This window comes from Rhipicephalus microplus, chromosome 1 (genome assembly GCF_043290135.1).
Source record: "Rhipicephalus microplus isolate Deutch F79 chromosome 1, USDA_Rmic, whole genome shotgun sequence".
Classification (NCBI taxonomy): Eukaryota; Metazoa; Arthropoda; class Arachnida; order Ixodida; family Ixodidae; genus Rhipicephalus; species Rhipicephalus microplus.
The window spans coordinates 213,141,458-213,161,760 of NC_134700.1; the positions used below are offsets into that span (position 1 = coordinate 213,141,458).

A 20,303-nucleotide genomic window follows, 5' to 3' on the forward strand; every position below is an offset into this window, starting at 1 on the left:
GAGCTCTTGAGCTGCAGCAGTCAAGACGCTTCATGATTAGTGGTTGCCCTTGAAGCTAGTTCTTTTTCTGAGCAATCCGGCTCGCCAATAGGGCTGTGTAGGGGTCATTCGTGCGTATGTACAGTGGACTTGATTTTTTGTTTCTATTATTGATTACATGGTTTGCTCGTAGGAGCGAAGTTCGTTGCTATGGTCATTTCGGCACACACTATCTTATATCACACACTGTACGTGTGATATGTGCATTTAATGAAGTGCTTAATCACGGGAAGCTCACGAATCTTGCGTATATACTGCAAGGAAGTGACAACACAAGAAACGAGACAAGATCATTACGCTAATCTTATTAGTTTATATCTGCATATGGGTTCTTGTCCAAGTGGCAGCAGCGTAATTGGGTGATCCAATACTCTCGTTGCTGCATCTTCGCCTTATCAGGTGGCGTTCTGCAACATTAACACCAGCCTATTCCAGTATAGACTGACGGTGGTTTGCTCGTTCGCAGAAGAGCATTTTTCGGCTACTCGCAGCTTCACTCTTAGGGCGAAGTGTCGGGATCATTTGGCTATGTATCAGGTAGAGCGTTCATGCTTGTTAACACACAGGGGAATTACACTTAATAATAATAATAATAATAATAATAATAATAATAATAATAATAATAATAATAATAATAATAATAATGAGTCCTGTGCTTGCTGCTACTACTTTGTACCCGCAAAATTCGTAATCTCATCTGCCCACCTATCTTTCTCTCTCCCGCTGACCCGCTTGCCTTCTCTGGGAACCCACTTAGTTACCCTTATAGATCAGTGGTTATCCTTCCTACACGCCACATGCCCGGCGCATGTCCATTTCTTCTTCTTGATTTCAGCTATAATATTCTAAACCCCGGTTTGTTCCCTGATCCCCTCTGCTCTCTTTTTGTCACTAAAGGTTACATCTATCATTTTTCTTTCCATTGCTCGCTGCATCGTCCTCAATTTAAGCTGAACCCTTTTTGTAAGTCTCCAGGTTTCTGCTCCGTAGCTAAGCACCGGCAAGATATAGCTGTTATAATCCTTCCTCTTGAGGGATAGTGGCAATCTACCTGTCATAATTTGAGAGTGCTTGCCAAATGTGCTCCACCCCATTCTTATTCTTCTAGTTACTTCAATCTCGTGGTTCGGCTCCGCTGTTATTACCTTCCCTAAGTAGACATAGTCTTCTACAACTTGAAGTGCACTATTACCTATCTCGAAGCGCTATTCTCTTCTGAGGTTGTTGTACATTACTTTCATTTGCTGCAGACTATTTTGAGACCTACCTTTCTGCACTCCTTGTCTAATTCAGTAACTATGAGGTGCAATTTGTCCCCTCAGTTACTGAGCAATCCAATTCTATCAGCGAAGCGCAGGTTACTAAGGTACTATCCCTTAACTCTTATCCTTAACTGTTCTCATTCTAGGCCTCTGAAAACCTCTTGTAAGCTCGCGGTAAATAGCATTGGGGAGATTGTATCCCCCTGCCTTACACTCTTCTTCATTGGTATTCTGTCACTTTTTCATGGAGCACTACGATGGCAGTTGATCTTCTGTAAATTTCTTTCAGGACGTTTAAAAATGCTTTGTCAACGCTCTGATTCTGCAGTGTCTGCATGACTGCTGATATATCTACTTAGTCAAATGCCTTCTCGTAATCATTGAAGGATATGTATTGTGGTTGGCTGTACTTTGAGCACTTCTCCATTACCTGATTGTTAGGTCGATTTTTGAGTAGCCTGTACGACTTTGCACTTATTCTTTTGGTTGAATAAATTGTAGTGTTCTCTTCATTCTGTTAGCAATTACCTTTGTAAATAGCTTTTATAGGACGAAGAGCAAGCTGATCGGTCTTTAATTCGTCTAGCCCTGGTGATTACCTTTCCTATGTATTATGATGATGTTAACATTCTTCCAAGATTCTGGTACTCTCCCCATCAGGAGACACTTCGTAAATAAGGTGGCTACTTTTTCTAACACAAATTGTCCTCTATTTTTCAGCACATCTGATGGTATAACTTATCCTCACCTGCAGCTTTGCCTCTATAAATTCCCTTCAAGGCTTTTCTGACTTCATCTGTCATCACTGGTGGCATGTCGTCTGGGTTACACTAGTTTTTATATTAATATCATTGTTGTCCCGGCCCCGGCTGCTGTACAGACCTCTGTAAAAATCCTCTGGAATTTTAACTATCCTATTCATATTGATACACTAAATATTTTTGTGCAAATTAAACTTAGGTGTATGCAGGCTTACCCACCCAGGTGAATTTGGATATTGCTATGCTATCAATTTGCTATACTTCACACGCAAGTCTGTGGTGTGCTCAGCGTATCTAGATAGCAATGTGGCTACACGACGCTCAACTCCGTATCACGGGTACGCGCGTTCGAACCTTGCCGTGTGAAGAAAGCTTTCTGCCCAAAAAACACCAGAGGAACGCGCTTGGAAACAACAGATATGACCAGCTACTCATAACTATCACAGCTTCTCACACTGCGTATACCTCTTTAGAGGGCAGGCCCTATCGCGAGCCGTCACCGTGTCGGAGAAGACGAAGTTGAGCTTCAGCTGCTCCGTACATTCGAACCTAGCGCGAGAGAAGAAAACAGCTGCAAGAACGACAGCGTCTGTGGTGTTCCAGCCTAGAGCAAGCTTCAATAAAATACGTGAAAAATCAGACGCCTCACTTCTTCCCACAAATCCGTTTCTTTCTCTTTCTATCTCTATCCGTCTATCTCTCTTTCTTTAACTGTACCTGTTCTCTCACCCATGAGAGCTCTTGCATCTCACACCGGATAAAAAGATGCCTGGGTGCAGGAAGCAAGAGGCAAAAGAGCGAAGAGCACGAAGTTGAAGAAGTGTGCGTGCCGGTTCATGATTACGATACTTTTGTATCTAAATCATGCATCACACCTCGACCTTAACAGCTCTGCTTTGGAACAGCTCTGATTTGAAATTATCGGCAATTTATCGATCAAATGGCCACGTCCAACTCCGAACATACGAGCCCATCACAGGTAAATTTTTTGTAGGAAAGCGTGGATCTGCATCTACGAACAGTGGATAAACTATACAGAGGTGCCCGAAGCTGGAGCTTGACAACGTGTACGTGTCATGGAAAACTAATACGTTGGTTGCGCGCGCAGCCAACGTACCCCTTTGACGCTGTGTATAAGCCTACATACTGAACTTGTCAACAGTGCACCACTTTTTCTTTGCCTGCGTTAGTGTCGGGGCGAGTCATTACGCACGTATAGCGGCGTTAGGGCTTTACCGGAGGAGCGCAAGTTAGCAATACTCTGATTGAGTTTCGCGTGGAGAGAACGCGTCGGTATACGGTAGCATCGAGGCTTGTTCCGCGCCACCTGGAGGCGCTGGAACAAAAGGGTTGATTTATGTCGCTCAAAATATTTACTCGCGCTGATGTGCATGCTTACAAGACAAGAGAATACTGGGAGGTCATCTGCGAAAGTGAGAAATTTATAGCCACGCTGGCCGAACGCCCAAGCCTCTCGCAGTGCCCACGGGCCCAGCGAACGTGCGGCTTAGGATAACAAAGCTCTCAAAACGCATAGAAAACAAACAATAATAAATAAAGGACATAAAAAATAGTGTGTTCACTCGGGTACTGTGGCTGCTCACTACTCAGTTTAAAGAGAAATCTGTGCCAGACCTTTCTGGTGTAAGTTTTTTTCCTATTGAAATTAGCGCTATGTTTTCTTCGATATTAAAAATGATAAAATAATTTTATCGGTACTCTAAAAGGCACGCTAAAAATTTTAAATGTCAATAACACTGTTCTCGTTCGCTGCATTTGATGTTGTGAGAAGTGGTGGAAAATAAATACTTGCACAACCATTCGAGCTAAGCACGATAATCAATCGTTATGTTGTTGCGCAATGCAGCACAACCTAAGTTATAGGGAATATTCTTAAGCTTTATTAACCTTAGCTTGAGCGACACCAGCACACACACTATATCGATATCGAGTATGCAAGACATAAACATGGCCTTCAGAACAGTCTAATTCACAACCTAATGACGGGATTACAAAATAAAGCCAGCAAGAGCCCATAAGTTTTCTCTTTGACGGATATCATAATAAAGAAACCCTAATCGAAGCAGACAAAGCTATAAGTTCCAGCAGGATGCCGAACCTGTACCTTAAGCACTACGCGTGCATTATTTTTATTATTCATATAGGCTACCATAGTGATCACACCCCAACACTTTTTTTCTAAATATTTGTGTGTTAATACTAAATTTATTTTGGAAGTGTTAAGGGGCACCGCTTACGTAAGGTCAGCGAGCTGTAAAAACCCTTCTAAACGCACGCGCCGCTGGTAGCAGGGCTTGTTTTGTACCCCTTATAAAATGCCCAAGAAATTGGGCTAGATATGGGTTAGGCTAACCAACGCAATTAAGGATATATCTTTATTCATATAAATTGACAACCCTTGAAAAGGAAGAAACAAAGTCTAAATATAATATTTTCGTCTATTCGTATTTTACAAATAAATAGTGCAAAATAACAAAAACGCTGACCAAGGTGAAATACACAAAACTTAAAAACACGTTTCGACTTCCCACACGGGAGCCTTGTTCACTGTGAACAAGGCTACCATGTGGGGAGCTGAATTGTCTGCTTAAGTTTTGTGTATTTCACCTTGGTCGGCGTTTTTGTTATTTTGCACTATGTTTGTCCCCGACCAGACGGGATTCCGTCGGACTCTTAAATTTACGAAGAAATGAGTGATGGAACTGCTGTGAGCGGTACTATAAGAATGTAAACTATTATTCCTCTGTACGCTCTTAATACGACATGCTGCTCAGTGCAGCTTTTTTGCCTGGTCTCCTCGCAACCTTCTTGCGAAAAAAAAAACTTAATTGACTAATTCAATAAAAAACGTAGAGATACATATCAATGGGACTGAATGTACGAGTTGCAATCTAAAACGCCGTGAGAGCCTCGCAAGTCGCGTAAGCGTCGTGAATTATGTAAGGGACTCTTTTCCTCTGTGAATAACAGGTAACTATAACTGTGCCTATATTACAAGGCCACTGTGCCCTTTAAGTGGTGTTAAGCTTGACGGAAGAGTCAGGCGAGAGAGAATAACGCAATAAACTATGATGATAAGTGGCGTGGGCCAAGGCCCACTCGAGAAGAGCCAGGCTTTGCGGACTATGAGGACTCCGCGTGGGGCCCCATCGACAGGCACAATAAACACGCTCGCCAACCCGCTTTGTTTACGGACTCAGCGGCTTAGTGTAAATAATTTTTCAGCCGCGATCGAGAGGCTCACAGCGCTAAGTGCTCCTTCGTCCGTCCTTTGAGAAGCCGTGAAAGGCGTCCCTGGCAGCGTATCAGCTGCTTCCACTTTGCCGTTACGGTAATTCGCTGGCGCGATCTTCTCTTTCGAAGGCCGTCTTTTAAAGTGTAGTAGACGTTTGGTTAGGGTGCAAGCTTCCAGTTCATACTTTGCCTCAGATGTTTGACGATTGATACGTGGCGCGTAACGTTAAAAAAACACCATATGATTATGAGAGACGCTGTAGTGGAGGGCTCCCGAAACTTCAACCACTTGGTGTTCCTTAACGTGCACCCAAACCTGAGCACACGGGCCTACAACATTTCCACCTCCATCGAAAATGCAGCCGCCGCACCAGGGATTCAATCCCAAGAGCTGCGGGTCAGCAGCCGAGTACCTTAGCCACTAGACCACCGCGGTGGGGCATACTTTGCGTCAGGTTTCTGAAGACAGAAGCCTAGTGAGAATAGGAGAAAGCAGGAAGGCTTACAAGACACAATTTTTTAGGTTAGAAACCTTTGATCTAGCGGGAAAATAAAGGTTGGAAGGAGGAAAGGGCAAAAAATAAAAGTAAAAAAAAGAATGCAGCAAAGGCGTTGTGAATACAGGCCGGCGAATTATGCAAATAGTTGTAATTACAGGCCGGCGAATTATGCAAATAGCTTAAAAAGTGTGCTACTGCACAGTTGCAAAGTAAGAAAGTGAGTTACAGAATGAGGTTGTCTTGTGTGAAGAGTTGTCGGCAGAGCGAAAATCTCCGCACAAGTGCCATACGTGTTTCATGAACGAAGAAATATGAGCCATTCTATCTTACTTTGGGCACAATAGCGATGACTCAAGGTAGAAAGAAGATGCGCAGTGCTGTACAAGTTCGAAAGCGTGCGCCATCTATTCACCTCGTAGAAAAAAAATCAATCAGCAACCACCATCTCGATAGCGCATGTCACAAAATAAACAACAATAACAATAAAAGAGCTGCGAGAGCTGTCTTTGAGCATACATTCATAGATAGAACTTTTCCCTGCGGATTGTGTGCTTGTGTATGGATTGGAGGGAACATGGGCGAGCAGGATATTAGGGGTAGAAATTATGCCTCGTCTTTAATTAGTGCGCAAGCGATGATTACGAGCGAGGTGAAAAAATGGTGGCCATGCGCTGAACAAAAAGAAGAAAAAGAAGAAATGAATACGAAAAACATCAAGACCGAAGCCCCACATTTGCATTTGGTATGTCAGAGCACTGGGCTTTCCATACTTCGATGTTCTCCACCGACCTAATTTTACTTCTCTTTGTCAGACTCACAACGCATACACGAGGGTTACTTTTTAACAAGTTGTTGATTTGTTTCCAACGGTCATCGTCAAGCTGTATGCCGTCGACTAACCTCTGCATTTGCTTTTTTTAATGAGTGGTTGCTATAATTGTATAACTGTACAATATATAGCATTGTATAATTTATCTATGTTCGAAACACTGTTGAACAGTGCTTGGTTGGTAGGGCCATTGTCAGGCACTTATTCTGCCTTCAGCCGTACCAGCCTTTGATATGGAACATTTGGTGATGTAACATGTTAAAAATAAACATTATTATTATTATTATTATTATTATTATTATTATTATTATTATTATTATTATTATTATTATTATTATTATTATTATTATTATTTTATATTATATTATTATTATTATTATTGTTATTATTATTATTATTATTATTATTACGGCTCCTATGTCATTTGCAAAGGCACGTATACGTCCTCGGGTCCAAGGAAGTCCGCGAAAACGTTAAAAAAATGATGACTTCGTTGATACGTCATCGATTTCTTTTGCAACAGATATAATACGCATAGTTAAGCGCCTAGTACTGAAGAACCAGCTGCAGGCAAGCGAGGCTCGTATTTTATGCCCTTATAGTTCATAAGAACAAGATTGCAAGTGTACAACAGTTCAACTGTAAAAAGCCTAATTGCCCCCCCCCCACACACACACACGAACACGAGCATACGCAAGTACACAAACACACGGGTGCGCACCTACCTACTAACACACCTGTATACAACACTATATATGCATCTACGTAAAAAAAAACATTTATATACGACAATGTGAGCCCCATGTAAACAGACGCACACACGCAACAACATGCGCATGCAGGCGCACATGTGTCGAAATTGCACACAGCCAAATTGATGCTATGGACATGTAGGGCAGACATAGCATAAAAGCCAATAATTTGTCGTCTTTAACTGTACTGAATTAATAACAACGTAAATTGTCTTGGAAAAAATTGATGAATATGGCAATGATCTGTTCTGTCCTTCACATCATGCGCTGCAGCAACAACCCGTGGAGTCAGGCTGCGGTTGATTGTAAATAAACCCCGTTTCCGCACATCGGGAGGCTCTATTCTCTTCAAGTGGTGCCGAAACACAAGTGCCAATACTTCTCTATCTTCATGGAGCCACATGGTGTCTCGTTGATTTCTGACCGCATCACGCTTTATTGACTAGCTTGAACGGCAAGGCTCTGATATTGATCAAGTCGGAAGCCCAAACGCGATCGATGTCGAAATCGGCAGTGACTCTTATTGGTCATTTGTCACAGGAAACATGCAGAATTCACACAACGGACTCAAAGACATGGAGACCAACTTGAGATGAAAGCTACATGGACCAGCAACTTATGGCGCTAACGCCACGTATTGCAACAAGGTCATCGTACTCAAAGTGTAAGTGACCAACCATATGATCACAACAGGGGCTTGGGAGTCGTGAGAATGAAATGCAAGAGACGTAAGAAGACGAACAACGGAAACGCAGACGCAGTGTCAATCGAAGACGTGTCGCAGCTGCGGTCAGAAGTCAACGAGACATCATGCGCCTCCAGGAAGATAGAGAAGTTCACTTCAAACCATGTACACTTTCTTGGCACGCAGTCAATGCATCCTTAAGAGCAGCGTGTAAAAAAACTGAAAAAAGAAACCGAAAACCTTGACAATGGTATGGCATCCTGACACCGGTGTATTTTCATCCAGTCGGAAAAAATGCTGCGGAATTCTCGCAGCAAAGTACCACAAATAAACGGCACCAAACTTTCACGCCACAAGCAACCTGTCGCCTAGACGACACTCTCGGCGTGTTGGATTGCTCCTCAGTAAAGATGAAGGACCATAAAAATCCGACCATACGTGTCTATTTTACAAGAGGAGCACGGGATCGTGAATCCTTCCTTGTCCCGTGGGAAGAACACAAATGGCTTGCTTCCGATGACCTATAGAATGGCCACAAAACTCTACCGACTGCGTCAGAACTTGCCTAGTGCAACGTGCCTCCAAGAACAAGCATAACAATACATTTAAGGGAGCCTTCACTGCAAAATAGATCAAAGCCGGCGCAGCATGCCTACCTTGCGACATTCATTCAAAGAATGCGTTTCGGAAACGAGAACAACGTAAAGCGAAAAGTTAACGCCCCGTTTACACTGGTCAAGCGAGCCCCGGAAACTACGTAATATTTGAATAGGGGAGAATCACAGACTACGGGGTATAGTTTCTGTGAAACTGGCCTTTGAGCATCTGTACCCGCTGGAATTGGACTTCTTTCGAAACTTTGCGTGCCGGGCAGTTTGTTGGAAGGCGATCGGCGATAGAGACGATGATCTGTTCTGGCCTTCGATTCACGCGCTGCAGCACCAACTCATGGAGTCGGGCTGTGGTTTATTGTACATAAACCCCACTTCCATGCATCGGTAGGCTCGATTTTTTTCAAATTGAACAAAGTGCTCCATGTGCTTTAATTCGCTTCAGTTTACGCCGTAACTACATCACTAGGAACTAAGACAATACTAGCAGGCTTCTATTTTTTGTTGTCCTAATATTCTGTGGCATCCATTCAGTCGTGTTTAAAAAAAAGAGGCCCTTTGAGAAAACAAAACTCCCCACACACATGCATACAGGAATGTAGGGACGCAAAACACTTGAGGGAAGCGGTCTCGCGCCACGACAACTCAATTTCACAGTGAACGCCGGCATCCAATGGCAATACAACAGACGCTTACTAAAGGACAGCTTCGATCATTAGAAAAACGCCTACAAAGCGATTTCTGCCTTTATCTGCAGCTGTAAAGAGTTTCTCAAGTGAGAATAAATGCGAACATTGCGAAATTGTGTGCGGTACACGAAGGAATTTGCAACGCAGCCTTTATACGAACAAGCAAGACAAAAAAAAAAGGGGGCATGGAAAACTTTCCTACGCTATATATGGCGGGATGTCAATACATGCCATTCGCTTGCAGAAAAAAAAAGTTAAACGCTGTTCAGGCAAGAACTGACTGGGAAGCAATTTCACGCTACGTGCGAAAACCGCCGTGCCTATAGTGTGGTTCAGAGGACAATTCCGAAAAAAAATGTGCGCGACCATGGATATAAATAGGAAAATTTTCGCATTCTTTCGAAGCAATAAAGTTCTACTGAATTGCTCTCCTTGCAAAAAGTTCAGTGCCCAGAAACTGATTTTTGTTTTATTAGTCTTTTCTGTGTTTGTTTCTATAGTGGTACAATCTTTCACTGCAGCCTCTATGCCAATTTTTGTGAACTTTCAAAGGACATTGGGTTCGTCAATCTCTTGGTGTGCACTAACCAATTAAGGGACCGAGTGGAACTGATAGTAGCAGAACAGTTGCAGAACAGTAGTCAGGGTGGTGACGTGATAGCAAGCTTTATGGATTCATTTGATTGCTGGACATCACGAAGACCAAGTGCTGGCGTTAGCAGCGAAGTTCTGAATAGCTGAGCCGCCGTGTAAGTTGTAACTCGTAATGTTAGTTACAATGCTTTGGGGTGATAAGCATTATGTTCAAAAGTCCGGAATTTGTATCGGCTTTCTTGTAGAACCCGCCCGGTGTAATATATTTCGAAGTTATTTTGATAAGGCTTTGTAATTATTATCTTGATGTATGTGGAGGATTACCTCGTGCTTGTTCATTCAGCTTCCTTGGAACAAAACCGAGATAAGATTGTAGAAATCTTCGAACAAAAATGCCTTAGGTTGCGTTTCACGCACGAGGTTTTCAAAGATAACATATTGCAGTTTCTCGATATTGAGTTATTTTTTCATGCAGATCACCTAAGCTGGCCTTAGTCTTTCCATCCAAAGAAACCAATTCCAGATTATTCATCTTCGCATTCTAAAGTAGTAAAATCAGATATTACGATTAACCTTCTGAAGTCAGCTGTTACAAAATCTTCTTACCACAAAATGGCCTGGAGGGGAGAAAGAATAAACTTTTTTGCCTGTGTTTTTTTTAAAATGATTAGGTTGCAAGAGGCAGGCTTTCCAACTAATGATCATGTGTTCGCCGCTCAGAAGGTATTGAGAATGGAGAAAGAAAGGGGATTCGCCTCAAAAGATGCTGAAGCACGACGAAAGTTTCCTATAGTCTTGTGTGCACGCAGATTTTCGTATAAGATGAAAAATGTGCATAAAATTTAACCTTCATGTAGTCTTTTTTCCGTCATCGGGAAATTGGAGCAAATGAGTCCCAGAATTGACACGAAAAGCCGAACGAAGGCAAACCTCGTGATGAATGGCTCTGGTGTTACACATGACAATTGCGTCACATATCAATTGTGTCAAGAGTGACGAAGCATAACCTTTTCAGGTGCTCAATTTTCGCAGCCCCTATTCCACGTCTTAGTGCAGGCCACTGAAGCTCAAGTTTTCACACGCGTATTTTCTCCGCATTTCCATCTAACCGTATCGTATTCACCCGATTAGAAATGGGTATCTATTATTCTGATGTGTAGGCATCACGATGGTAGTGGTTCCCATGCTGCATGCGTGAAGTACGCTGAAAGCACGGCGCAATGCTGAGCTATAGAGTTCCGCTGAATGCTGAGCAGTGCCTAGAAGTATGAAATGAGGCAAAGTGATGCGATGGAATCACAGTGAAATGCCTTAAGTGCATTCTCAAAGCGTCAGCGAGAATGTATGTGTTCAGTGGATGATCACGCGTGATGACGACGGGCATCCCCCCCCAAAAAAAGGAACAGGCGTCGCATCTATCCCTGAAAGAGGCCACTCTACTGTTCCTGCACGAGACGCACAATTGACGCCTTCCCGTTATTTATTTATTTATTTTAAATACCCTCAGGGTACAAACGTACATGGAATAGAGAAGGGGCAAAAGTTAGTGCATAATAACTACTTGATTATAGGTACAAAATATAGATAGGAAATATCACAATGTCACTTAATGTGAGTCACAAAACAAAGGCAAAAGTAGGCGTAATTATTATTGCATCAATCAAAACACCTAATTTTCCCGGGTGTGTTAGAATAAGAGCTCGTTTAATATACATACACTCAATGAACTGCTGAGAGGTAAAACCATAACGCGAAAAATGGTAAAAAACGTGATAATGGTAAAAAAACATAAGGTGCAAAAGTAACAGTTTTTAAAAACAAAATTTTTAGAAGCATAGCAAAAACATTTATAACAATGAAGAGCTAAAAAAACACTGATGTTGATTTGAAATTAATCTCTCAAGTGTGGTTTTGAAGTTTTTGTGTTAGTTATGCTTGTGAGTGTTGCGGGTAGATTGTTCCAATCCCTTGTTGTTTTGGTGAAAAAATCAATATGAAAAGCCAATGGTGTTACTGTGTGGAATGTTTACGTTTTGGTGATGGTCCATGCGCGATGAAATGTATGCTGGTGGCTGAATGAATATAGAGTGTAAATTTGGGTTGTGGTAGTAGGTTTCATGAAAAAGACAGAATCGAGACAGTTTTCGGCGGTGTGGTAGTGGTGCAAGGTGTAAGATGTTTTTCATGTTTGTAACATTGGCAGTTATTTAGTATAGTTGGTAAAACTGAAACAGACTGAGCGTTTTGTATTTTTTCTAGTAGTTTTATATGGTTCTCATATCTGACGTACCAAATTGACGATGCATATTCAAGCTTTAGACGAACGAAAGTTGTGTACAATAGTAATTTTAATGATACACGGATGGATCTGTTTCTTTCGTAAGCTTAGCAGGGGTGGTGGTTATTCTCCCAAAGTCTGCCACAATTAGGTTCAATACATAGCACTTGACGTCATCGACGGCTGCAGAACTCGCCGCCAAATGTGCAGCACTGGATCTTTCGACTGAAGAACCTTCGCAAGCGTGGTCCATCTTCTCGGACTCGAAGACAACTTCACACCTTCACATCTGATGCCAGCTTTTCAAAGTCTCATGTGTACCTTTTACCACGGACGTAATGAGCAGTTACTAGCCGATATAAGGCTTCTTCACCACCAAGAAATTGAGAAACAACGCACGTTAGGGTTAGTGGATATCAGGTCATTGCGGTATATATGACAACGACCGTGCACATGAGGTCGCTAGATCCGCACATGCCGTTACGCAATACACAGCCATGCCGTTCTGAAGAACCGACGCAGCTACAAAACTTCCTTCCCCTGCAAGTGACCATCGCATTGTCTCGGTGGCACTGGATAGAATTCACAAACTCTCGCCTGTATATACCTTGAACCCGTTCTAAAGCTTCGTCTTCCCCCAGGAATATCTCGAGCTGAGGAGACTCTTCCGGGCCGCCTGTGGCTTGGAGAGGCCTTCACGAACGCATATTTTTTTATTGGAATGGCCAGCTCCTCTACCTGCCATAACTACAGCAGTGAAGAAACAATCGCGTCCTCTGTGTGAGCACGCCCGTTTCAACGCGCCAGGACAAGAACTTACCGAAGCTCTAGATAGACTAGATGAGCTCTTTGTCGGAATAAATGATTTTGGGTCATGGGCCGAGTCCATCATCAAGCCAGAAAGCTTTGAAAGCTTAATAAGTTTTTTTTTGCGGACAACTGGCCTTAAAGACAAAAGACAAAGTTTAATTAACGTATTCCCTTTATTCTCACTCATTTTCCCCTCTTTCGCTATATTTATTGCCTTCCCCACCCTCTCTTTTTTGATCGATTGATATGTGGTTTTTAACGTCCCAAAACCACCATATGGTTATGAAAGACGCCGTAGTGGAGGGCTCTGGAAATTTCGACTACATGGGGTTCTTTAACGCACACCAAAATCTGAACACACGGGCCTAAATCATATTCGCCTACATCGAAAATGCAGCCGCCGCAGGCGGGATTTGATCCCGCAACCTGCGGATTAGTAACCGAGTAAATAAGTCACTAGACTACCACGGCGGGGCCCCCTACTTTTGTATAACCTTCTTTTTCATCTTCTTTTATTTCCCTTACCCCGTCAGCACAGCGTAGCCAGCTGATCTGAGAACTGGCTACCCTGCCTTACTTTTTTCTTCTCCTCCTCATTGTTCCGATGCAATCGCTGAACGCGCCCTGAGCAGTGGCTCACGAATTCATAAATAAAGCCTGCTTGGCGCCTTGCGAAATTTTTTTTCTTTCGGAAAATACCCACGAAAAGTTGAGCGCTAACGATTTTCACTGAGATTTTAATTGTATAGGATGTTGAAAAAAAATACTCTCCTGTCTTCAAGTTGACATTTATTTGCTCTTATAAGACCTTTTGTTGAGAAGCAACTGAATGTTTCCGGTAAATTTTCGCAAGGACATGTTTTACGGGTAAATCGTTCTCAAAGTTCATTCATTGCTCCATTTGCATGTGGTAAATTTAAAACATCATGCAATGCCCAGCAAAACAGAACGTGGCTACTTACCGCACCTTCATACAGTGTATAAGCGTCATAGTATACCGTACTCAGGGTTGCTGCCCAATTTAGCGATATTCAGCAATTTTATACATAAGCAATAGTGATGGGATTGCGGATACGCTTATCGCTTGCGCGAAAATCAATAGGTGCCTATCGTACAGCTCTTTAGGTACACGCACATTTCTGCATGACCTTTGTAGCCCTTTTGAATACATTGCTCACTCTCTACTTGGTTGTCGCTCAATCCCCCTTTATCCTTCCCAACAGGGAAGGGCGGCAGACCGAATGCTCACTTGCAATGCATGGTTGTCCTTACTATACCATTCTAACCTTTGTTTTCTTTTTCTCTTGCAAATAGAGAAGGTATATATATCTTAATGATTCCTTTGTGCAAGTGCATGACCGTAATGCCAAGAACAAAAAAGAAAGCAGTATTTGAAAGAAACCTTCCGTAAAAGTTGCGAAACTCTCTTTCGCTGATTGAGATGAAACAAGAAATATTTAGTGCCATAAGTGGAAAAACCCCCTTTCTCACAGCGCTTTAAATCAAACTTTCTACGCCTGGTCACACGTGGAAAAGAATTCACCTGCCAGTTTCGGCTCATAAACGTCAACACCACGCGAAAACCCTCTTGCGATTTTGTTATCTCCTTTTCTGAAAATTCTCCCTGTTCGTCTACTTCAACATAATTGTTTCATACTATATATCCACGATCGCAGTGCACCAGCTTTCCTGGTTGGTTTCGTATTAGAGGACATCAATTGAGAAAGTAAAAGGCTCTCCCCGTGGAGACATCGAGTCAATTTCCATAATCGAACGTGTATAGTCGTGACGGCACCGGAGCACCAGCATGTACTGGACCGCGAAGAAAAGGGAGGCATAGAAAAAATAAAAATAAGGATGTCAGTGTAGGTTTAGTTACGTAAGAAGCGTGGTACACTGCTAAGTTCTCCTTGAAAGAAGGAAAGAAAGTCATATATTTGCTCCTTGTTGAGATTTAAGGCACCTTCTTTTTCCGTCATGTGTTTTTCCGTTGCTGACCCGCGAAAAAGCCTATACTACTGATACAGATCGACATTTCCGGGGCCTTTCAATAAGTAAATCAATAATCAAAATAAAGAATGACAACTTTGAAACGTAATCCCGTGATCATGCTTCTGATATGCACAGGGGTACGACCCATCGCGTGCCGCTGTAGATATATCAAGTCTCCGACGTATATTGCTCCCAAGCGTGAGATAGGCACGACAAAGTAAGTGTCAAGGACGACCTACGACCGATAGTTCCTTGTTTGCGTGCAAAACAGCGATGACTTTACAGAAGAGCGCGCCAATATGCAAAGGAGTTGAATCACCTTCCTCCCCCCTCTCTTGTTTTAGTATGTTGTTATGTGGTTTGTTTTGTGGAGAATCCCCACTGACCAAGCAGATTTCGGTTGCTTCGAGTTGTGCTTGTGATTATTGGCATAGTGATAGCTAAAGCTTCCTTCCAGGCATGACATCATCTTAATTGCTCAATGGTGGTTTTATTTTTTCATCATTCGCACATTCTACTTTTCTTCATGTGCTTGACTACGGCATGCCTCATTATACAATCCTGATTTTGGCACGTAAGATGTCTGCAAGTTATTCTTATTATCGAGTTTCCTTTATGACCCAAGTCTGTTTAGTGGTGTTCAGGAAGAGTTAGCTAGAAATCCTTATAAATAGATAGATAGATAGATAAATAGATAGATAGATAGATAAATAGATAGATAGATAGATAGATAGATATTTCAGTTTTCGTTCATCAAGGTTATTGCGTAATAGACGTGTGAATAATTTAACGACCTCTCAGCTACCGCGGCCCTATTCGTGGTCTATTTGGGTCTGTGTAACCTGCTTTCCGTGTGAAATGCCTCAGCTACGAAATGGCCTAGAAATTCAACATTTCAGTGTTAAAATAATCAAGCGAAAAGTCATTTGAACAATAAGTAACAACATTTGTAGCTGACATATTTGTTTTTTAATCTTAACGAAACTCTGGAGCATTTTGTTTTGTTCAATTGAATTTTTTCTGAATTTGATCAACAACAGCATCAAACCGCTCACACCACAATTTAAGTGACTCCGTGTGCATCAAAGCAACTACGGGCAATCATAAGGATAGCCTCCTTTTCGCTACTGCCTAGAGCCCTAGACGCATTCCACACTCTGCCGTCCCTGATGACTGAAGCGCACTCATGGGCGCTCTCGACGGGTTGAGCTCCGTCGAGTGCCAGCCGTAATAAACAGCGAAGCTCTTTAAGGTATTTGTGTGTGCGGCTTCACAAACTGGTATCACAAGCGGATATGGGAACACAGAAAGTGGGTAAATCACACTAGTCAACAATAGCCTACTGTAAATGGAAAGCCAACAGTTGACCTAACGTATGACTATGAAGCGATGGTGGTGAGCGTCCTGATACATAAATTGAAAGAGTACTATAAGGAACGGGAAAGGCAACAGACACTGCGAAAAGACGGTGAAGTGATAGAAAACAATGACGACGCACACGTAGATCTATAAAAAGAGCGAACCCTCTGTTTCAGCTTGAGGTTCTCTCTCTAAAGTTCGGGGACACGTGTCGTGTCTGTGACTGAACTCGAACCTCTCTGCGCTGAGAATTAATAAAGCAACAACCTATAGCATCACTTAGCCAACACATTTTGGTGACCTAGAAACAATGCAGAAACAACCTTCATCACCCAAGGCCTAGAAGCGATCTACAAGCAACCGGTTTAGTCTTTGAAATCGTCGAGTTTCGTTGTTTCAAGCCTTGCGTGGCACAGTAAAAGTTTCGACAATTCTTGTAATTTTATTCCTATTTATGACCACAGACCAGCAACTTGTATTTGAGAAAGCACGCCAATATGCGTAAAATCGAATGGCGTAGTTGTGTCTTCAGGGACAAAGTTACAACCACAGACACGCGTACCTTGGCTTCGACCGCATAGCGAGAACCGGACGCTCGCTGCAGCGACGACTTCAAGCGACTCTACTCGCCAGTTGACTTGCAATCCTTACACGATGTCGCAGCGTCGTAGCGTTGCAAGTGACCAATCGCTGAGGGAGACAGGACAGCTAGTGGGCGATTCATGCTGTCCGATAAAAGCAACCTCAAAAGAAACACTCTCGCTCTGCTCCCGTGACCACCGAGCACTTAATAACAGAGGCAGACGACATTCACTGGCCCCGTGAGGTTCAGCGACGTAGAATGAGCATACCCAAACGGATTGATCACCGGGAGCTACGTAACATGGAACAATGCTACGTGAGCGAGAGTGCAAGAAATTGAAAATTCGTTTGGTTCAACCGCTGGAAACTGTAGCGATCTGCACATTTTATAATCAATGGAATTATTGACACAGGTAGCTTAAATCAGTCTGCAAACAATTCTTAGGACTTGTTTTACCGGCTCAATACATTCTGACAAAATCGTCAAAGCCGTTTCAGGATCTCTTTGAAAACTCTATTGCGTTCATTATTTCACTCTACGTGTCGTTTCCCTCTATGGTGTTGAATCTGCGCTATTCAGTATTTAAAGAAGGTTATTTGGACGTAGTAACCTATAATTAACAAGTAATACCCGAGACAGCTTTGTCTCCTTAGCGTTATTACAAGAGTGCTCGTGCGACACCTATTTTGCGAGGACGATGTCAATCTCAAGCAAGGTGGAAAGGCAAGACTCGTGCCTTACCACGGTGGTCTAGTGGCTAAGGTACTTGGCTGCAGACCCGCAGGTCGCGGGATTGAATCCCGGCTGCGGCGGCTGCATTTCCGATGGAGGCAGAAATGTTGTAGGCCCGTGTGCTCAGATTTGGGTGCACGTTAAAGAACCGCGGGTGGTCGAAATTTCCGGAGCCCTCCACTACGGCGTCTCTGATAATCATATGGTGGTTTTGGGACGTTAAACTCCACATATTATTCAATCAATCAAGGCAAGAATCATAAAAAATAATAGTTTGGCTCACATTGGCGGATGTAATTGAATAGTTTATTGCTCATTAGGGTTTCTGGACACAGAAGCACAATATTTGGTGGAACCCGAATTAATTTTCAGAGAGAGAAACACGAGTTTCTGACATTCTTTTGGTTCTTTTAGTGTAGCTGTGGCTCATTTTGTAGTTAACGTTAGAGCTTCAAAAGAATGCGTTATTGCCCTAAGAACCAAGGTGTCACGGGTTAAAGAAACTTCAATGTTCTATCTTGCAATCAGCGACGAGATTAAATTGAGATTTTTTTTTCATTTTGAGGTGAACGCACCAAAATTTTAACACTAAAAACTTCTCGGTACGCAACGAAACAATTACAGAAACTAATTTCGAAATTTGTTCCTATCTATTTTCAGTCGCCACTGTTGGGGATACGAACTCAGGACCTCGACATCAGGAGTTGAGAGCAACAGCTACTGATCTGCCACGGCAGGTAAGACGAACATAAGCTCGGCTGAAGAGTCTGTAAACACAATACAGATTACAGTACATGATAAAATGTGCTTTGTTTGTGTTTTGTGTGACTGAGCGTAAAGAAGCCGTTCATTCATATCGAGGTGCATGTGTTTCGACAGCTGTGACTAAAAGAAATAAAGCCAAAATAAATATAAAGAAACACAGTGAAACACACAATAAACAGAAAACCAAGAACAGCAGTATACTTCGTAGTACGGAACTGTCTTATGGGCAGCGAAGCGAACAACAAAAGTGCTGTTCACATTCAGAAAATGGGGACGCAGATATACGGGAAAAAGAAGGACCGGAAAAACATGACGACAGGCTTCATAGGAAACTGGAAGGAAGAGTAAGATTTCAACCGCAAGGTATTGGGAAATCTCAATCTTCCTGACCGCGTACGTGATGACGTGTGAACCTGTAAACGAATCGGCGTATTTCTTTGTGCCAGCACATAAGGCTCCACTACGCTGCTGCCAGACATATAACCTCCGCATTCAAACATCCAACCTACCAATTCAGCGTATATGTGCGCGCAGGAACACCGCGAAGTTATTTTACTTTATTTTGTAGCGTCCAGGCACACTGCAGATCACACCCCGCAAGAGCTTTTTCTCGCGCGTTTTCGTTGAGTTCTCTTTATTTCTTTTTAGTAGCTTGACAAACTTGATGAGCCATGTTCGTTCACGCTTTGAGATCAGGACGTGAACTACTTTCGCAATGGTCGTGGGACGTGTATGAAAAAAAATATTTTTTGTGATTTCTACAAGTTTGAACAGTTTTGCTATAACCCGTTTTCTATACGTCTGACACTCGGGTTAAGCGGTGGTAATTTACAATGTCGATGACAGCTTCGGTTGGAGCCTCTGAATATATAAATAAATAAATAAACTCTTTACACAGATGTAGTACAGCACGCTCTAGGTCCTGTAGATAACGAATGGAAGAGGGGAAAAATAGAAGCACGCAAAGGAGCATAACAGATAGCCTCATACACCACACTTCATACCATTGAGGTCGATTTTTTTAATTCATTTTCATTCACTGTTTATTCAGACAAAAACAATGATTGCCTAGGTTGAAGGGACTAAAGGCAGATTACCTCTGCCTGACTGAGGTCCCTCCTCTCATACTTTTGCTCAGGTGAAGTGGAACAAAGGATACAAATTTCATTCTGCTTTTGAATGAGGGGACACAAAATTCAAATTCAACAAGTATAACAGATGTCGACACATACGTTTTAAAATAACACATTACAGTCATCACCAATTTGCAGTTCCAATATAAAAAATATATATATAAAATGCAACAAGGAGAAATTTTTGACAGAAATACTAAGTACCATAGAGAAATACATTTGAAAAGAAAGAAATTGACCAATTTTCATCTAATATGCAAAAGCACGGACAACACAAAAGAAATATTTATAATAAATAATACAATTAAGGCTCCTTACAAGAAAGGAAGTACAGATTAACTTCTTTTCACACTTTTTTAGTGTTATGTTCTTTCAAAAGTTCACGGACATAGCTATTTTCGTAGAGTAGATAAGGTATTTGATATGATATTATACATTAGCTTTCAGCGGAATTGTGAAAGCGCAACGACGAGCAAGTATTTTTAAATGGTGAAAAAGAAAAAAATACATATGCGGTTCTCACCACGTGGTCAATTGCGTATTGTACCACAAATTACACCCGGTGCCGTAAGTTCGTATCAAATAAATTTAGTTAAACGTGTATTATTGATTCATTGTGCCGTTACCAGAGCTCAAACAGTTGCGAGACGAATAGGCAGCCTCTTATATCATCT

At 42.2% G+C, this 20,303-nt stretch overlaps 1 protein-coding gene and 1 long non-coding RNA gene across 3 annotated transcripts in view; one reads left to right on the forward strand and one right to left on the reverse strand.

Moving 5' to 3' along the window:
* LOC142806517 (uncharacterized) overlaps positions 1-20,303 on the forward strand; it is a 484,058-nt gene that overhangs the window by 269,571 nt on the left and 194,184 nt on the right. The window contains exon 3 of the long non-coding RNA XR_012894637.1: positions 18,392-18,468. This is a non-coding gene — a long non-coding RNA (uncharacterized LOC142806517). The remainder of the gene's footprint in view (positions 1-18,391; positions 18,469-20,303) is intronic.
* LOC142806464 (calcitonin gene-related peptide type 1 receptor-like) overlaps positions 1-20,303 on the reverse strand; it is a 338,910-nt gene that overhangs the window by 163,643 nt on the left and 154,964 nt on the right. The window lies entirely within an intron of this gene.